Here is a 21081-nt window from a genome sequence, read left to right as displayed (position 1 = left end):
TTTACTGAGGAAAATGCGTATTACCAAAACCCAGGAAAGATGAAATGAATTTCATTGTTGAGATCTATTTATCAGCACTCCAAAATATTATTGTCTGCAATTCTCAGATTATTTCAGGAAGTGTGCCAACATCATAAAATACAGGAAACAATAATGAGAAGCTCCCTTGCCTCTGTCATGGCACCTTAAATTATTTTTGATGAACTAGGCAGGCTTCCAAGATTTACTTTTCAGAAATCTACGACAACACTCAGACTGAATAAAATCAAGCTTGGCTAAGTAGCAGGCAGCTGCAGTCTTGGGAAAAGAGCCTTCAGTTTCCCTTTCCTTTCCCAGAACTCTTTTGCTTAATAGCACAAATCCACAGGACCCAGACTGTTAGCTCATAAAGCCATATGCTTTTTAATAATCTGCAGGAGCCATAAGAATATTTAACTAAGGGTTAGTTTCCTTTAGTCAACTTCCTAGTCCCAGGTTTCTTTAGCTTTTCCTTCATGAATAAATTTAAATCTAAGCAGCTTTCCCTTGTCTTTCTTGTCTTAGCAGTTTCACAGCTTGAAGGACAGAAAAATGATTTTTTTTTAACTAAAGTTTTCTTTTTAAAAAGCCACTGATAAGTACGTGATTAGAAGGCGAGAATGAACTAAATTTGTGTTGTTCACATTAGATGTGAACAAGAAAAGGCACATCCTTCACTTGTTTCTATCTTTGCCACAAGGAAGAGGAGCCAGTGCTTTAATATCTCATTTACTTCTGAAGAATGGCAGTAAACTTTATTACCGTGACCTTTTGCACGATCCTTCACTTGAATTGCTGGGTCATTCCCTGTTCTCTCCATTTACAATATCACTAATCAGCACAAGGGCATGCAAACCAAAGAGATTTGAAGTATCTACTCACTTTAAAACACAGAAATCTAATTTTTTAAAACTTGTATTTACAGTTCCTGAAAGCTTCATCTCTTTTCACTGGCTTTGGTAGACAGTAGCTTTCTTCTACATCATTGTTGAAGCAAGCAATCAGAAACTATACAGTATTTGAGCTATTTCGCTATACCACTGCCTGCAGGAGCTGCCATTCTGTTCAGAGACACAGGTTGCTGATCCACATCAACAGGAAAGCAGAGGAGGTATATTTTGCAATATGTGCTAGGAACAAACATGATTTCCTTCAAATAAAAAATTATTTCATTCAATCCTTATAATTCCTGTACTGTTGTGGCCTTGTTGTGATCATTAGATATTGAATTACATTGCATGCACTTTGTCTTGCACCTTGCTATCTGGTGACATTCAAATAAATTATATTTTTCCATCATTCCAATTAATCTCACAGATTATACTGCTCTTACCCTTTCTTTCACACACTGGCAAACTTTTAACATGTTTAGAAACAGAGCTAATGTGCTTAGCCCTTCATTCCTCTAAAATTATGACTAAAAACTCTGAGAACACAGACACTTAAAAAAAAAAAACACACATGGCTTTACCTCAAGATAAGCATATATTGACTATCTATAGTCATTTACATAAAAAATAAGAAGCTGATAGTACTCTTCTCGGAAGTGCATCAGGATCAATGATTCTGAAGTCAATGGAAGATATTTGCAGCTCTTTAAAACGTATAAAATGGCTCCGTTCTGAACGCCCAGATACAGTTTTAGTTATAATCCATTCTATTGATCTGATCACTAAGTAGAGATGGATCAATTTTCAAGAGCTTAGGAAAAAGCAGGAAAAAAATATCTTAGAAGTATTAGAAGGATCACTTCATGAAGAAGAAAAGTGTCAAGCTGAACTGCTTTCTTGGGTAAAGGAAAGCAGCTACCAAGCTGTAGAGCATAAGCAAGGTTTAAACACAAAAAGTAAGTTATTGTGAATATACACTGAGTTACAGCAAGCAGTGGCAAATGGCAGTACTGACTCTTCCAGAACTCTCCAGATGTGCCCTCCACACACCTGCATTTCTACCCCACCTCCCTTGTTATTCTCAGTATTCAGGCAGACCTTTGGGCTGTATCCTAAGATGTCAGCAACACGAAGGTAACTAAGCTCACACATCAAATATGAGTATTTGCATTTCTCAGCACTGTCAGGGGCAAAATGAAAGGTTCATGATTAGAGTAATAAAGTGAAACCACAACAAGGGAAGATAGACATTGACATATGCCATACAAGCAAGATGGCATAATCATCAAAATGGCACACACCCAGATAATTCCTCTACGTTTCCAAAACAATACTGAATGCCCTAGTAGAAATGTTACAATGAGTTCCTGCTGTTATGTCTGTGAAGGGAACACATGCTTTCTGGATCATATTCAGACTTTGGGACAGAAGTAGGTGAATTTCTTAAGTGAACAGAAGGCTGAAGATGCACATTATTTTTAAACATATCACAGAAACTAGGAATGGCCTAGAATAAAATGGCCTTCACAAAAGCTTGTCCACAACTCTGTAGTTCCCTTGTACAGATTTACTTCATATAGAACGATATTCAAGACCTATCATATCATTATAATTTTCATCCCTTAGCAAACAAGGAGTAGATTACAATTCTTGAAAATGGTGAGAAACAGTGTTTCTCTTGGCCAGCTAGCTGTCCTCAAATACAATTAGCACGGAAAAAAAAATAATCAAGTTTGTTATCAGTAAAGCATGTATTATAAAACCTTATATACTCCCACAGACTAAGTTCATCAACAATTGCATTTGATCCTCATCCAAATCACTATGATTTCTCTAGAGGAATTTAAAAGAAGTATAATTATGACTTCAGGATTAACTACAAATCATAAGCAGAGTAGGGAAAGACAATTCATGTTACCATGAAATAAAATGGAAATGGTATATCAACAAAACAAATGAGTTAGAAACAATGAAGATGGAAAAGTGGCATGTGTTTTTCCATTCTTCTCCAATAACTGGTTATAAATATTCATTTCATTCATGATAATTATTCTCAAATTCCTGCTGCTATTACTGGCCATGAGAAGGATCTTGTGGGTCAGACTGCGAACAGCTCATAAAAGCAAGTTTCTAGAAAGTAGTTTCCAATTCCTAATTTGACTCTGGCTACTGGCTACAGTTGGACAAAGAAATCCTTCCGCTTACCTTGTTCTTATTTCATCCTCTCCAAGGAGTTAGTCCTGTGAGTCTTTCTGAGCTTCGCATCTTCTTTAATAAGGAATAAGTCTCCATGGGGGAAGAAAGAACACGAATTAGACAGGGACAGGGATGGGAAGAAATAAAGGCTACTAGAAATTTGAAATTCAGAATAAAAATCCCTCAGTCTGCACAGCTGTATATCAGAAGTGTGCATTGTATAATTTGAAAGCTTATCATTAGATCAGTATCACGCAACGAAGCATGGACTCATTTTTGTAAATCACAGGGTTTTGGATGTTTTGCTCACAGATCACCAGAACTGGAAGATGTCTGGTTCAATTTTTTTTTTTTTTGACATTTTTTGCAGATATTTCTTAACCCATAAATGTCACTTATCAACATGCACTCAACATATCACCTCTTTGCCAACATCAGCATTTGTCCTTACCAGCATTCCAGTCTCTATCTTGTCCCAATCTTTTCCCCCACTCCAATTCTTCTCTCTTTTGTTCTTTATTAACCCACAAGACAGCAATAGTGAAAACACAAGGAACACTATGATATAGTCACTTCAAAAATATTTTGTAAAGTTTTTCCAACTAAATAACTGATGTGGGTAAGTGTCACTTTCAAAGGACATTAGGTTCCTAGCTGTCCATCTCACTCCTTTGCAGGAAATTACTGCCCCCACTCCAGAGCATAGCAACATACATGCATGCAACCCTACTATTCAAGTTCACAGCTTATGTATCAGTAGCAATTTAAATACTAAGCCGTGAATGAGATTGGCAGAAGTGCTGACACACAACTCACTGTTCTGGGGCAGAACCTTCTAACAAAGGACTGGGATGCAGAAGAGTGACAGCAAAATTCGAAACTGTTCCCACTAACTTACTCAATCCATCTGTCGAAGTACCCCAACTTCCTGGTATGCTTCCAAAATACTTTGCCAGGTTTTAGAAGCAGAAGAGCCAACAACCATGGCACCCAAAGGAAGTTTCTCTTTAGGACAGTTTGCTCAAATGCTGACATACAAACACCACAACTACTATCAGTAGAAAAGACAGCTTTGAGTTAACTCTGGTACCTTTACAGGACACTGCACTAACAGCCTAAATGCCATTGCTCATTGAGACTTCAGTTCCTCACTGCCTATCTGAAAAACAAAGCAAGTTCCTAAAATCACTGCATATCTTTGGAAAAAGAAAACAGCTCTTGTGCATTAGGAAAGACAAACTCAGCAGACAACATTTCTCAATGGTTAAACAACCTAATGGGCATCATGAGGGTGAAGGGGTGTCAAACTGATGGGAACAGAGCTATAGAGATTGTTAATCCCTTTTTCCTGTCTCTCCACCAGTTTTAGATTGCCCTCGCTGCCTTCCCCTCACACACCCGTTGGGACAGGCAACACTGACTACACTACTTCAGAAACAAGTCGTGTAGAGACCACATGCCTGCAGGCTGGTGGAGGTAAGGTGCAAGGTGAGAAAATATCTAGTTCAGTAGGACAGGAAAAAAGATACCAAGAATTTCAGGAGACAGGCTCATACCAAAATGTGTGCTCTTTCTATACAAACACCTTTGAATTTCTACAGAGCAGAAAAAATTATTTCAAGCAACAACGATCAGTTTAGCTTTCAGTATAGACAGTTCCTTCATATTCCAGAAGAATATGCTGATCTAAACAATCTTTTAAGTATTTTTAGATTTCATTACAGATACAGTAGGTATAGACAAACTATGCCATTAAGATATTTTTATTATGCAATAAAATCTAAGTAATTAATTAGAATTAGTACATATTCTGTAGCTGACTGACTGAATAAAATCTTTCTCAATTTTACTCTAATGCAGCTCCAATGAAGAGATGTTTCTAAAATATTCAAAAACAACATTAATAACAGAAGCTTTTATAACAGACTTAGTTCCCAAGAGTGCACAAAACAGATGTTTGTAGAAAAGTTCAGGTCTCGGGTCTGCATCCTAGCAGTCTCATATAATAAATAATAAATAAATAAATAAAAATAAATAATAATACTTATGTGTACTCAACTGCCCATAAAAATGAAGCAGAAAAGATGGAGAGCACTAGCTGGATATTGGAAATGCTGGTGTTCTGTCAGTATGGGAAAAGTAGTTCTCAATATAGATCAAGTACAAGAAGATACTCAGAACAGCTGCTCTACATTTACAATATATAATTAATCTCACTTGTATAAACCTAAATATTTATAGACATTTATTTTTCCTCCACAATACTAACCCAGTTTTATTGAATGAAGACAGATAATCTTCCAAGTACTTTAAAAAATGCAGCTAGAAAAATCTGATCTTATGCTGCAGCTATGTTAGATCTGACTTTACACCTTAATAAAGCCATAGAAAATACTAACATCTTACTTTCTTGAAAACCTATAATAAAATGTGTAACTTTCATTAGTACAGAGCTAGCATTTTCTACCATTTTATGAAAGATGAACTACTTGAAAAGACGTACTTAAATCTGAAATCGCAATTAATTGGCACCACAGAAAACTGTACATACAAATACACATTTCCATCCATCAGTCCCCAAAATATAACTAAAAACAGAAGATAAATCTACCTGCCTAAAAAAAGCCCCTTTGAAATACTCAAAAAATATAATATGAACCATTTTGAGGCATTTTAAATGTAATCAAATGAAAATATTTTGACACTTTATTCTTTTAATGCCATTTAATTTTATAATACCTTGCTTTTGAATTGCAGCAGATGCTGTGATTTTTATAGGTGTACAGCTGTACATCTGATAACCAAACCAACATCATCAGGTACTTCCTCTTCCTCCTCAGCTCTGACTGAAAGCATGACCAATATACAAGATTTGTTCCATATTAACGGGTTGTCTAGAAAGCCCCATTTGTTTCTCTTTCTTGAATGTTATCAGTCAAGCATTTTGTAACCGAGGCCTCTAAAGGGCACCTCAGAAATGATTCCCAAGCTATTTGGTACCCAAAAACCTCCAATCTCTCAGTAATCCTGGCGCACTAGAGCAGAGCCCACAGGTCCAGGGTGAAAGAAATAGTTTCTACCCTCCCAGGATTCAGCAGCATTGCTAGCCATCCAAGCAGATATATTGGAAATACTACCCTTTTCCACCCTCTTGTTTCATTGATCGAATTTGTTTATGGGCAAACACCGGAAACAAGCTGGAATTCTTATTTATTCATTTTTAATATCATTAATTTCATTCTTTTGGATCTTTTATCTTTCTTGCACAGTTTACTTGACTGCTTTAATTCTAGTCTCAGCTGTCCTGATAAGTAATCAACGTTAATGATCCATTAGGTGAGTTATTCTTAATAATCCTTCTTAATTCAAATGCTTCATTGCAGAATTTCTTCTAAGGCTTGTGTAGCACTCAAAATCCCTACTACAAGAGAAAAAGCTAGCAAATCTAGATAGGGAATGGTGTTCAAAAGGATCCTATCCACTTACAATTAGTACTGAGCCTCATCCATGAAGTACAAGTTATCTCCTCTTAGAGCATACAAAAAAACCAGAAGTAGGAAATTAAAAGAGGACCACAGATGAAATCTGAGGCAGAGTACCAGAACATAGTGCAGCAGAATTGTAGAAGATATTAAAAAAAAAAAAATAAATCTGAATTTGGAATGTGGAAACATTAGACAATAATAAAGAATATTTCCTCACATTGCTGGTTGGTTGCAAGTGGAATGATTTTTTGTTTGATGAACATTCTGTAAGCAGGACAGAGCTAGGGGCATTCCTCGCTTGTCCTTCAGAAATCATGCGTACTATACAATAGGAAAGATTCTATTCGATTCCATTACCTTTCTCACATCCTAGCAGGCCTTTGAATCCACTGACCCTTCTCTTTTTTCTCAGAGCTCCTAAAACTACACTGGATGGTCTACAACAAGAAAATGCTCTGGCAAATCACAGCATGACAGTTCAGGCAAACGCATCTGATGCCAAGCGGTACTATCTCACTTCTCCGATGGTCACATATCTTTACCTACTGTGAAGTTCACACCACTTGCCAATCGTATGCACACACTGTGCCTGCACAAAAAGTTTGCTGCCTTCATTCAACCCTACAAGCAGGGTAGCCTGAATAGCACACCAGCAACCGGACTTCAGACTTGCTTCCAGCAGAAGGGAAAACAATGATGTGTTCCAGTGTATACAGCAGGTCTGGTGGAGGCAACAACACGAATCTGCAACCCAACAACCCCTCCAGCTCACATCACTCCCCCTAACAACCTGCAGTTCCACCGCCCCCCCCAGCTCTCATCATCATAGACATCACCGTCAAAGACAGAGGCCATGACATTTTGGCATGCTGAGCACAATTTCCAGTGTGATTTCTGTGAGGAGAGGTGGCACCTATCAATCCAAATGACAAAACATCCAAAATTTTAAGCATTGTTCTGACACCAATCCGTTCTACAAGGTATAATGAATAAATGTTTCAGCTTTCTCCTGGTAAAACAGAAGTAATTACCCCATAAGAAGGGAAGTAGGAAGTACATGCAGATTAATTGTTACTTGATAGGTCTTGAGAAAACAATGACTCTCTTCTAAGTAGATACATAATTTTTCACACACTCAGAGGCCTTCTCAATATGCAGAAGGACCTAGAAGCATCACTGCTTGTAGTACTTTCTTGCGGTGGCAAAAAATACATGCACAGCAACCATGAAGGAGTTAAAGTGAGATAAATGTAGGTTACATTGGAACTTTAACAAATTGGGACCCAAAGATACGCCAGCCAGTGAGGGTTAGAGGCATCTGAGGGTCATGAGCCTCAAAGCTAAATGAAGGTCTAAGCCCTGCTGTTACACGTTCTGAAGATTTCCTAGAAAAAGTGTTTGGTTTTATGCCTCTGTTTTTCAGTGCATACTGCAAGATGATAAATGCATATGCTACTCAGATGAGCTACCTTCTTTGTTTTCCCTCTGGTACTATTAAGGATGTGCCAGTGGCTACGAAATAAGAAGAAAGTTACTTGACAAATTTCAAGTAAATTCATGGTGAAATATTAAGCTTCATTCATCTTTTCTGTGGCCCTTAAGTAAAACAGGGTTCTGTAAAAAATTTTTGGGAGGCATAATAAAGACGATGCAAGCAGTAATGCAGCTGATAAATCATTTATGAAGAAAGTAAAGGGAGAACATTCCCAAATACCAGTGCACAAAGTATTTCCACTAACATCTTAGGCCTAATATACTCCATTTTAAAACAGACAATTAGATAACTGCTATAACATGCACCACTGGGGGAAGATGCGAACTATGACTGGCAGAAAGCAAACAATCCAGTGTTCATTCATCCTGTTACCTTGAGAGGCAAGCTTCTCCGTGAGAAAAGATTCAGTGGATGAATTCAAGCTCCTTGAGAATCAGCCTCAAGACTTCTTGAAAGAGACTATTGTGCTTTGTTAAGTAATAAAGTATGCACTTCCTTGTCTTCTTTCACCAAAAGAGTAGACTGATCTTCATCTATTAATACTGTCAACCCACAGCAATCAAGAGACGTGGTTCCTTATTCTTGTTTTCAAAAATTTCCTTCATCAATAAAGCATTATTTTCTATAGGGAGTAAACAGAGTAATGACAGTGTCATATGCGTCTTATTCTTATGAAGCACAGGTCCTATAGTGTCAGATGGCAAGCCTTAGCATCCTAGCACCAATTTCAGCAGTCTTGCCAGGTCACTCCTATAAAAGATCCAGCCCATGATGTTATGAGCTCATATTAATTCCAGACATAAACAAGTGACCTTTAAAAACTTTTGGTTACTTTCAAATACAAAATTAAGCTTTCAGGGTTAAGAAGTCACCACTGAAATTGATGTGTGGTTGCCATATTTGAAACTGCTTATGCTAAATGGCTGTTCAGGAACTAATTATATGCAGCCTCAGCATAAATTCCTGTCATCCAATAAAAGACTTAATATTAATAGTGTTGGCAATGAGTTATAACAGTCACTTGATTTCTATGAACAATGTTATATGAATGAAACTCCTCTTGTCTTTATGTATATGATTAATGGCAATTTGAGCAGAACCTTTGTTAGGTACTTTTAGGTCTTTGTGTTTAGAAATTATTAAAATCCACACAATTAGTCATGACGTAGCACAATTATTTGCCCTTTGTCTTATTCATGGTCACCCACTCTGTTTTTGCACATACTAAAACCTTCAAATAGGTCAAAAGCATATACATAAACCTAAAGAACTTGAAGGGATTTTGTTCAGCGTTCAATATTTCACGAGTAAAACAATTTAACTCACCTATTCACATCAGTCAGATAACAATCTGAAATTGGGATTAATACATCGCTCATGTGTTCAAATTCTCAGGTTTGATAGTAACAAGCCTGATCTCAGATCTGCTTAAACGAGTGAAGAATATGTCTTCTTCCTTTCAAACCATTTTGAATCTGTCTCTATTTTCTCTGTGAAGAAAAAACAAGTCCTTCTCTTACTGTAGGAAAATACAAACAAACAAACAAAAATAAATCTAAGTAGAACAAAATAGGGCAGTCCTCTAAGTGTAGCACTGAGAATTAGTTTGACAGAAAGACATTAATGAAGCACTAAAATCATCAATGAAGCAATAAAACAAAACAATAACTGTGATAGCATGCTGCAACCAATCATAGGGCTAGAATTCTTCATACAATTTCTCCCTGTTATGTGAATATCTGTACAAGCACTGTTCAAACATGTGGTCTGTAGACTTTGAATTATTTAAAATTGACGGAGCCTTTCTCCAGAAGGTTTCCCAAAAACACTAAAAGAGAATCAAGGACAAAATCATGCAAACAGACTTGACCTCTTTCCTGCTTACAGCTCATAACCTAACTACACCAACAAACAGCAAACTAGACTTAAATATTCTTCTGATGAGGACTAAATAAATGAATACATGTAATTAGTAAAACTATAATTACCAGTGCAATGTTCCCGTTATTGCAACAAAAAGAGTGTGCCTGTGGAATAAACTAGCTGCCTTTCTTCCAGGATAACCAAACACTGGGGTTAAAAAAAAAAAAAAAAAAAAAAGAGAGAGAGAGAGAGAGAGAAAACCATGAATAATTCAGGATTTGACTTGCTTTATTCAAAAAAGGGCCTTGCATGTAAATTTGAGATGAATCCCATATTCACTGAAAAACAACTAATTTACTTTCAGAATTGTAAATGGAGAAAATATTTTCCATTTAGGCTACTGCACTGCATACCTGTTTGGCATCCTGTTGAACACCCAATGAAGGATTAACTGACATAAGCATCTCAGCCCCTTATCCCAAACGTGTGAATCACACTGCTAAAAGCCTTCTTCATCACTGACTTTGCTTTTTTTGTTATTAAGTAAGCATACTTGCATAGGCAAGATTGTCAAAAATCAGACAGGAGAACATATTAAACAATAAACAAGGATAATTAGATCACATTTGAATACTACTTTTTATAACTCCGGTGAGGGAAAAGGAATGGTGACAAGTTCTCTGATGCTTTTGTTCCTAAATTTAATGTTATCAAGTCATTTACTCACTTTCAAAGAGCTACAAAGAAGTAAAATGGAAGAGTATTCCATGTAATGCAAGATTAGCATTGTTTTAAACCTGTCCCAAAACAGAGTTTTACAGCATACACCAGGGAAAGCCACAGAGAACTTAGCACCACATCAGACATCCTGGTGTGCTTTCACAGCAATCACCAAACTGGATGAAGTGTTAGAGTGAGCTACTCCACATCTCTTCCAGTGATCTGGCCAGAAACATCAGAGGCAAGAGCAGGAGCCCAGCCAGTCACGATACAATTAACTGCCAATTTCTTCAGTTTACATTTCTCAGTAGGATTTTACATTAAAAGCAGGCATCCTGTGATGTGCCATACCTACTAGATTAAAGCAAAAGGTGGATGAGGTTGTCATTTTAAGAGGCTGCGCAACATTTAGTGTCATCAGTGCAGTCCCCCAAGGAGTTAGCCTTTACCTAACCACAGAAAGCCTTTCAGGATTTCTTAGGATTGAGGAAAGCCTCTTACTTCTCTTGGTCACAGTGGAGATTTGGCTCCTCATCTCTACAACTCAAGGTAATTCTATCTATGCACAACAGCCTTTACTTCTGTCTATAAACATGCTTCCAAATGAATGAGTCTTCTCAGATCTATTAATTGAGAACTATGAACTTATTCACAAGCAGCATGAATCACTCTCAGAAACTCTGACACCTAAGTGTTTCCCAACATTGTACATTGGTAATAACGTCATGTCTGCCACTATAGCATTGGGATACGCACAGGAGCCAAGATATCATGCATTTTAGCAGCATGGGAAATGAGGAGTGTTAGCAGAGTCATATTTGATTTTACTTTGGTTATAAACATTGCAGTTTAATATTTTCTTTACAGCATGTTAAAATTTAAGGATTTTGCATAGAACTTCTGTATTCACAATTATGATTTTAACCTGCTTTGCAAATATTTGTGCTCTTGTGAACATAAGAAGAGTCATTAAATATCTGAAAGTTTCCCTATCAAAGGACTGCTTCATATAATGGCTATTGTCTGCATCTTGAGACAAAATCACATATAAACTTAATTCATGGGAGAGCATTGGAGAAAGCAATCCCATCAACACGTTTTAACCCAGGTCTGTAGTTGAGAATGAATAAAACTTGACATATATTTACATGTTCCTTTATTCTGCACAAGGACATACCACTCTGGAATGTAAATCTGCAGGTAGCATCTCAAAGTGAGTACTTTGCTGATTGCAAATTAACCACAATGACTGTTATGACAAAGAGCTAAGTCAGGTGAATGGCAAGATGTAACAGTAATCAACAGTGCTTTTAAAGTTTCTATTTATTGTTCAAAAGCAAACAGAACAAAACCTGTCTTCTGGCTGAGGATAAGCTCACCTGAGAGAAGGTCAAAGTATACTTTCAGGAATGAAAATTAAGGGGCTGTCATCCATAAAAGTGTGCTTATTGACCTTTTAGGTGTGACAATTGAATTATAGGAATCTACATGTGTAGTAGTTTCTTATTTATATTTATATATTTATTTATATTTATCATAATGCATTCCATAAGGAGAAGTTTCACACATAGGAAGGAATGACACAGGATTCCAGTACCTATCAAGTGGCAGTTCGTTACGGCAGGCAGTACACAACCCATTTCACAGTCATTATTTTATCTGCATCACACAATGCTTAGAAATTCTACCGTACAAATAACAAAGAAATGGAGGCTGCCTCAGAGCTTCCTGTTGTAAACTGTCTGCAGCTGCCCCCTTGTGTACCATCTGCTACTCACTGCCAAATGCTAATAGCCTCCATCACTTGAGCTGTAAATAAAACATAACAACAGAGAGAAAAGGTTCTAGATGCCCCAAAATACAGAAAAAGAACACTTCAGGAAAAAAGAAAAGGGAAAAAAATAAATACAAATTCCATGACCTGGTTTCAGTCATTTTTCCTTGTATGTGCTTAGAAGAAGAAAAAGTAATTGAGAGACACACTGGATATTTTTTTCCTATAAACACATAAGGCAGTCTCCAGAGCTTAAATGGACTGTTACTCCATTTCACCCGTAGAGCAAACCAAAAAGGCCAGCTGCTTATGAATTTGACTCACTGAACTCAAAAAGCTGCAGTGAGTCATATGTTTCCTATGCTCACTGTGGGGTTGTCATAGTAATGATTTCTCCCTGTCATTTTTCACTTTACCGCACGACTCCATGGGATCAATTGCACTTAGCTCAGCATGGACAAGTATATATATAGTAGGCAAGGGAATGGAACTGCAACTTTGTTTTTCCCCTAACTCCATTGGAAGGCATCCCTCCATTCAAACAACAGCCGGTTACGATAGCATTAGAGTTCCTAAAAGGAAGGAGCTAGAATGTTTCTATCAGCCAACAGAGCTGGCCCAAAGCAAAACAAAAAATATGTTTACAGGGCCATAATCATTTCATAAAACCCCACAAAGAAAACAGAATACCTAATTTATACTCAGGTATATGTTGGAGTTCATAAGAACATAAGTGACTTGCTTCTTGCCTTTAGGCAGAAGCTCATAGTTATCTTCAGTCTTTAGTAGGAGGCACAGGAACTTCACAAACTGCTGAGGATGGTGGTGGCTGGTACAGCTGCACCTTCACAGTGGTTCAACTAGTTCTCCTGTTAACTGAAAGAAGAACAGCGATGCAGAGTCAAGATATTTTCTAGCACCGTGCTTTTGTTTACTCTGAACAGAAAGAATCAAAGCACGTGCATGAACAACTCCTTGAAGAAGCAGCAGTTAAGATGTTAGCCCTTTCAGCAGATTAATATTCTGGCACTGACAGACTTTCCCTGCCTTAGCCCCAGGCATTCTCATCTTGGAATTGCCTAAACCAAAGTTACTCATCTCAAAGTATACACCCTCGGTATAATTCTTCAGGAAAAAAAAAAAAAAAAAAAGGAACTTCAGGTAGCCTTGCCTGGAGCCAGTTTTTGACCACTTAACCAATGCAAATTCTCTCCATGATCATCAGCATGTAATTATTTTGTGCGTTCCCTCACGTGAAGCTCTGTTTAAAACTAGTTCCACAGGGCTTGCTGTTTTGCTCTTTGCTTGTTTGTTTCATCTTTAATACTCCAAAGAGACAGCATCTCATCAAATCACCCATGATAAATTCCTCTTTGCCCAGTTAATTTACTGCAAGGCTCGAAATAATTTCTCAATATCTACAAACCTCCCCTTCACTTACAATGTTACCTGTCATCTAAATGAAGCTCTTTTCTTTTCTTCCCATAGATATTAATTGTAAAGTATATTCTGACTTCAACACTACATTTGAAGCCACAGCAAGTAGCTTATGCATTTCTCACATGAGAGTATTTGTGATCTGGAATTCATGAACCATGGTGTAGTTTGATACAATAAACAGTACTTTGGCACATTCTGTCCAGAAAGACAAGCAATCACGGACACACATTCAAGCATATTACTGGCCAAATTCATCCCAAAGTTACTAATTTAATTACACATAACCATTTACATAATAGCAGTTTGGATTTTTCCTGTCATCCTCATAATAAAAATAAAAATAAAAAAAATCCCTAACTACTGAATATTGCAGATGAGCAAAATTGAAGACTCTAAAGGCAGAACCCAAAGCAAGATGTTTTCAGACAGCTATTCCAGATTTAGAAGCTGCACATAGGAAATACACTTCACTGGTAATCTCTGGTTCAAACTATAATCTGCAGTTTCATACTCACCTGCAGTCAGCAATTAATCCAGACATCTGTATATTATATTACTGTTACCTAAAGAAAATAAATCAGGTTTTATATTCCATCAGTATTTAAAAGCAGCTATTAAAAACAAATAAAAGCAGAAAGATTGCACTGCAGTCATGTTGCAGCATTCCCAAACACACTTGGTGATCCCAATGCAGAGAAAAGAACAAGGTGTCCTAAACCCCTCCTAGTGAGATAGCACCCTCACAGTGAATTCACAATTACACAGCAAGGTAATGTGAACTCCAGATCAAAGCACAAACAGGTAGGAAACACCAGTTCCACTTCTGAGAAGTGCGAGAAGGAAAATTACCAGCAGACTGCTTTTTTCCTGAGATGCACTTAGAGCAGATAGCAGTGTCTGAAGCAAGTGGTTTACATTAGATGCTCACATTTTTGCTTACAAGGACTTCGTCATTTTAGCCGCATCTTTCAAGCATTACGGTAATATCAGTACCTGAAAAACGCACAAGCCTTATACACAAATGGTCTCAGAAAAATTCATACAGAATTAGAGGAAAAAAAAACAACTTGCAAGTATGGATTTATTCTATTTGAGCATGCCAGTCTCATTGGTTTCTTTAATTGCTTGTTTGCATAAGCAACTTTCACCCAGTTTTGGAAATGTAACCTATTTCTGTTTAGCAGGCTTCATGGTACATATTGTAATTAGCATGTTTGTAGCCCCCGGTGCAAAGTGTTCCTTCACTGTTGACTGAAAATATAATACAAATGGAATCATTACTTTTCTTTTGCTTCCTACATCATTCAAATATCATAACTGAAAGATCACAAAACTTGGCACACTATTAGACTCAGACACAATAAACGATGACCCAACATGTTTTTGAGACAATCCCCTGAAGGTAAGTATTCCACATAAAGCCCCACAGTCCAAATTTCAGAATTATTTTTGTCACTTGTGACAGGCATTATGAATCTGAGTTAATTAAATTAGGAAGGACTGTAAACAGAGTAACAGCTCAAAAGAAATGCATCTTTTTGATAAAATGTGCCATGGATTTTTGATGCTGAAATACAGGGTCTGGTTGGGGAACAAAGCTAAACCTACTGAGAAGATGAATTATATAATATGGATATATTGCTTCTGCTAGTTAACATGATTAAAAGACTATGTTAGAAGAGACTGTCAGGCAAAAACTGATCGTTCTGATTGACAATGGCAATACAACCAATACCGGTATTTTAATGAGCATACGGCCACCAGTCCCAGAGGAATGCAGAAAAAAGCATTGCAAATGTTTATCAGTTTTGAAGCTAGTAAAACACCACAGTTTCTCTTTGAGAAAGGATGCAAATCCCCAAAGTCTACCAGATCAAAAGCAGAACAATCACACCAAAGTACAGAATATAATGATATAGTCATGCCAAGAGATTCAGAAGCCTTTCCATAGTAAAAACATATGACGGGCTAAGACCATTCAAATAAACACACACAATGATTTCAGAAGTTTGTCATCGTCTCAAGCCATGCCATCAGCACATAGTATTTTGTCCTGGACAAACATCTCAAGATTTGACTCTTAAAAGCAAATAGACAATTAGTTTTAAAACTGAGTAACTGAAACACAGTTTGTGGAAGCTATCAGGAAGCATTTCATAGACATATCAATCCCCACAGCAAATGTTTATTTTAATTAGCAATCTTAATAGGTCCCATTAGGTCCTATTTTAATTTAATTAGCAACCAACTCTGCTGAGTTTGTAAATTAGCAAAACCTTTCCCAATCATTGTGCTGGAACTTCCCAGTAAATTACAAACAGGTCCTCAAAGAAAAGTTCATGGAAACTACATTAGCATTTACAGGCACGTTAGTCAAATCAAGACCACAAACAAATCATTAGATGCCCTAGATGGATCAAAAGTGGTGAAGCAGCAAGTCTCATAGATGTTCAGTACTGCCTACGTAAGGTAAGCATCAGGAGCCTGAGATCCAGCCTGCAATACACCAGAAATAGCGTAACACGGATTAACTTCTTACTGTGAGATACCCAAAATATGCATCCCAACTGCACAAGCCATGGCTGAGCTCCACTCTCCACAGACATGTCACTGCCAGGTTTGAGACTTCCAGAACATACAGAAAATATTACAAACTTTAAGGTGAACATTGCCTGAAACAGTTCAGACATAAGTGACAACAGAGGGTGTACCAGAAAACTTTCACTCCTCTTGCACAATGCAAATGAGATTCAAGGCAAATTATTTCACTACTGTTCTAGCTCAAATCATTTTACATTTTGCACCCTGTGCAATATTTTTTCCTCATTTTCTCTGCCTTTAAGTGGAATTTTTTTTTTCTTTACACAGTTCATTCCTTAGAAGATCATGAATATAACATTTTTAAGCCTGGTTTATACCACTTTGGAAAGTTTCAATGGGTTTCTAAAGCATTTTAAAATCCTTTCTATAAAAAGTGAGAATCTTTCAAAGAAAATAAACACAGCCCCTCTCTGCGTACAAGTTTTTTTAAAAGAGAATATATGTGACAGTATAATTTCAATGTATATATACAGAAACATTTCAGTCTAGAATCTGCCCTGAAATTACCACAGGATGCTTGCATGTTGACAATATTTACAATAATTGATGCATAAAACACCATAAATATTTGGACAGGATTTGGCCTTTTTGCTCACAACAGATTAAATGGTACATCAGTGAAAACAGATAAACAGATATATACAAGTAAACCTCTTCCAAGTCCTTCGCATGCCCATGAAAATATTAAAAAAAAAAAAAAAAAAAAAAAAAAAGAATGAAGATGGAAGTCAAAGCTACTAACAGAGTCAATAACTGGGGATGAAAAAAAAATAAAAAAATCAGTGCTTATTCATCTACTTTCTTTCCAGCTGCAGAAAGTGTAAAACTGTTCATATCAAGAATGCACTGATTACGAAGTAGCAAACAAATGACTGTCTAAACAATTGCAGAGAACTCCACTGGATCTGTAGGTTATAACAATTCCTACTCCACTAATGTGAAAATATCGCAGTGAAGTTCCATGTCTCTCAAAACAGAAACCTTCCTCCAAAGTTTTTTTTCACAGTGAGATCTCAGGATGACCTATTAACTTCTGACTGCTGTCAGAATCTCTGCTTTGTTACTGTTTGCTCTTTCAACATCTATTTTACTATTCAACATCTATTCAACTATTCAACATCTATTTTACTAGCTGAGACAGCCCATTGAGCAGGCTTACTCATCAAGATTTTCAAGCACTGAAGATCAAATTTCTAGACCTTGAGCTTAAGCCCTCTCAACAGCAGAAATTAATTGTATCAGTTGTGCCTCACTGACAAGAAATACTTATGTAAAACAGAACTCAAAAGGCTTGTAAGATACATATATTTACGTGTTGGCTGTTTGGCCTACCAGCTTCTTTCATACTCACTAAATTTGTTTTCAGAACATGAAATAACACAGTCACATAAATTAAAATTCACATCATATGCTGTTTCGTTCACTCCACTTATATCTGTTCTTATTGGACAAAAAACAATCAGCCCACAGAATAAAAGGCCCAGCTAACAACCGAACTAGTCTTCCAAGACTAGTGCTGCTGTTTCATTAGTACAACGTAGATTACGTTTTACATATTTTTCTCTAGAAAATCAATCAGGAACGTTTTATTTACTTGTCTGCAAAATGAATTAAACACTGTAATTCTGATCACCTAGTCTTCTGAATATTCAATAACTATTTGTGAAATATGATGAGTAGAGCATTAAAACTTCATTAGTAAATGTAGCAATCAGATTTTAGAAGATTTGGAATAGGCTGAATCTAGGTTTCAATTTACACTTATTAAATATAGATTACAATTTTTTTGTTACAGGTCAAGCAGCCTCCGCCACTGAGTAACTGAGTACTGTTGCAAATCAAAACATGTCCTTACATGAAGTCTTTTACTGGACCATTGGCTGCCTAGACTTAAAATTCCATATTTTTATAATCTTATCAGGGATACTAATAAATTTCAATGTTAATGATCATTACAGACATGGTTGCTCAAGACTTTGTAGCCTCACCATGTCTTAAAGTTACACATATCTGCAAAACTGTTATGAGAAAGCAAACCATGAAATATTTTAGGAATCTGGATAAAATGGTTGTTTTGTTTTGGGGTTGTTGGTTTTTGCTTTTTTGTGATTTGTTTGATTTTCATGGTGGCCATTCCTATGTCTGTAGTATCTCACAGAATATTGCATATATTTCCTTCTATTGTATTGCCAGTTTTTCTCACCTTTCTCTATCACAGATCTTCGGTTTTCATTTTGCAGAAAAGCTGGGAAAAAGGAGCTTAAAAGATTTTGATTTTTTTTCTGTCTGATATTAGGCTTTAGGTGACATCTATTGCTCAGCATGTCACTTGAAAATCCGTTTAAAACTTCCGTTAGTTTTCAAACCACTTTTAAAAAATCTCACTTCAGATTTCTAATAACAGATATTTCTAATTTCTAATAACATAAATTTCTAATTTCAGATAACTAATGGTTATCTTGGCATGGTGATATCAATTGCACTCTCCTGTGCTACCCATATATTCCTTTTCCAATTTGGCAAATGTCATTAAACAAAGAGGGAACACCTATACCAACTGTATTTAATGAACAAAGGAAGGCTTAGAAAAATAATTTCCTTTCTAAGATATTTCTTTGAATGAGTTGCTTTGCTTCTCCTACTCCACTGATTCTTGCACCTTCACATAGCTAGCTCTGTGCTAATGAACTTGCTCTGTAAGATCAGCTGCTGTCCTTATGTTATTATTATTATTTCCCCAAGCCCCTACTGTGATCTTACAAAAGGCTTAGTACAGAGGATTTCTTTCCTCCACCTTTGCTTAAGGACTTGAAAATATTTTATCATGAGAGTTGTTTCAGTGTATAAGCTATTTATGGAACACATAAAGCATTAAAGCAAGTCAAAGCCTGAATCTCATTAGGACAATAAATCAAAGAAGAACAGAATGATTTTTCAGGAATGATGAACAGCTTTTCTCATTTAAGAACACAGATCATGCATCATTAAGGCATCTGGTCAGGTACAGAGTACGGCATATGCAAGAGGATTTAATATAGAGAGTGCTTTAATGACACTGTCAATATGGAGGTGGGAGGAAATTTTGTAAAGTATGGGGGTTGAGAAAGAAACATGACTCAGATTAACAATTAAGAAAGATTAACGATTAAGAAGTGATCTGGATAGGCTGCACCGATGGGCTGAGGTTAACTACATGTAGTTCAACAAGGCCAAGTGCCGGGTCCTGCACCTGGGGCGCAATAACCCCAAGCAGAGGTACAGGCTGGGAGATGAGTGGTTGGAGAGCTGCCAGGCAGAGAAGGACCTGGGAGTGATGGTGGACAGTCGGCTGAATATGAGCCAGCAGTGTGCTCAGGTGGCCAAGAAGGCCAACGGCATCCTGGCTTGTATCAGAAGCAGTGTGACCAGCAGGGCTAGGGAGGTGATCGTCCCCCTGTACTCGGCTCTGGTGAGGCCGCACCTCGAGTACTGTGTTCAGTTTTGGGCCCCTCGCTACAAGAAGGACATCGAGGTGCTTGAGCGGGTCCAGAGAAGGGCAACCAAGCTGGTGAGGGGTCTGGAGAACAAGTCCTACGAGGAGTGGCTGAGGGAGCTGGGCTTGTTCAGCCTGGAGAAGAGGAGGCTCAGGGGCGACCTTATTGCTCTCTACAGATACCTTAAAGGAGGCTGTAGTGAGGTGGGGGTTGGCCTGTTCTCCCACGTGCCTGGTGACAGGACGAGGGGGAATGGGCTGAAGTTGCGCCAGGGGAGTTTTAGGTTAGATGTTAGGCAGAACTTCTGTACCGAAAGGGTTGTGAGGCATTGGAATGGGCTGCCCAAGGAAGTAGTGGAGTCACCATCCCTGGAGGTTTTTAAAAGATGTTTAGATGTAGAGCTTAGTGATGTAGAGCTTAGTGGAGGGCTGGTTAGTGTTAGGTCAGAGGTTGGACTCGATGATCTTGAGGTCTCTTCCAACCTAGAAATTCTGTGATTCTGTAAAGGCCATTCATAGAGCCTAGCTTTTAAAACGTAACAGCCTGGTATTTTCTCTGAATACTTTACTTGTCATGCTATAGCACAGTGCAATAAATTCACCACTCTAGCTCTCCTTAAGAAGACATGTTTCAAATGCTAGTTTAGTTTTCTGGAGTGAAAGACAGGCTTTTCAGGAAAGAGTTAGCACTTCAAGAAATCTAAGATTTTATAGTTTGAAAGCTCTGAAAGTTTCTAATAAAACAATAGGATATTGTTACAGAACATTAGATTTCATTTCACAGAATCACAGAATTTCTAGGTTGGAAGAGACCTCGAGATCATCGAGTCCAACCTCTGACCTAACACTAACAGTCCCCACTAAACCATATCCCTAAGCTCTACATCTAAACGTCTTTTGAAGACTTCCAGGGATGGTGACTCCACCACTTCCCTGGGCAGCCCATTCCAATGCCTCACAACCCTTTCAGTAAAGAAGTTCTTCCTAACATCTAACCTAAAACTCCCCTGGCACAACTTTAGCCCATTCCCCCTCGTCCTGTCACCAGGCACGTGATTTCCATCAAAGGACAAGTTCAGCCATTACAAACTAATGCTATTTGCTAGAGTAAATAGCCTTCTCAACAA

At 37.4% G+C, this 21081-nt stretch overlaps 3 long non-coding RNA genes across 9 annotated transcripts in view; 1 reads left to right on the top strand and 2 right to left on the bottom strand.

Annotated features, from left to right (window-relative positions):
- Positions 1-8583, top strand: part of LOC137858008 (uncharacterized) — a 445999-nt gene extending 437416 nt beyond the window's left edge. Inside the window, exons 3-4 of the long non-coding RNA XR_011097470.1 lie at positions 4468-4580; positions 7002-8583. This is a non-coding gene — a long non-coding RNA (uncharacterized lncRNA). The remainder of the gene's footprint in view (positions 1-4467; positions 4581-7001) is intronic.
- Positions 1-18889, bottom strand: part of LOC137858007 (uncharacterized) — a 74394-nt gene extending 55505 nt beyond the window's left edge. For 2 of the 7 annotated variants that reach the window (XR_011097466.1, XR_011097468.1), the window contains exons 1-8: positions 15876-18879; positions 14731-14874; positions 14397-14444; positions 13132-13317; positions 10073-10154; positions 9411-9574; positions 8577-8706; positions 3114-3194 (exon numbers count right to left, since the gene is read on the bottom strand). This is a non-coding gene — a long non-coding RNA (uncharacterized lncRNA). Of the gene's footprint in view, positions 1-3113; positions 3195-8576; positions 8707-9410; positions 9575-10072; positions 10155-13131; positions 13318-14396; positions 14445-14730; positions 14875-15875 lie in introns of all 7 variants that reach the window. The other 5 variants (XR_011097463.1, XR_011097464.1, XR_011097467.1 and 2 more) reach the window with 5 other exon arrangements.
- Positions 1-20316, bottom strand: part of LOC137858009 (uncharacterized) — a 187043-nt gene extending 166727 nt beyond the window's left edge. Inside the window, exon 1 of the long non-coding RNA XR_011097471.1 lies at positions 19943-20316. This is a non-coding gene — a long non-coding RNA (uncharacterized lncRNA). The remainder of the gene's footprint in view (positions 1-19942) is intronic.
- Positions 20317-21081: the final 765 nt, after the last annotated feature.

Source organism: Anas acuta, chromosome 5, assembly GCF_963932015.1.
Source record: "Anas acuta chromosome 5, bAnaAcu1.1, whole genome shotgun sequence".
Taxonomy (NCBI): domain Eukaryota; kingdom Metazoa; phylum Chordata; class Aves; order Anseriformes; family Anatidae; genus Anas; species Anas acuta.
Note: the sequence above shows the minus strand (reverse complement) of the source record. Positions and strands in the feature narration are given on the sequence as shown.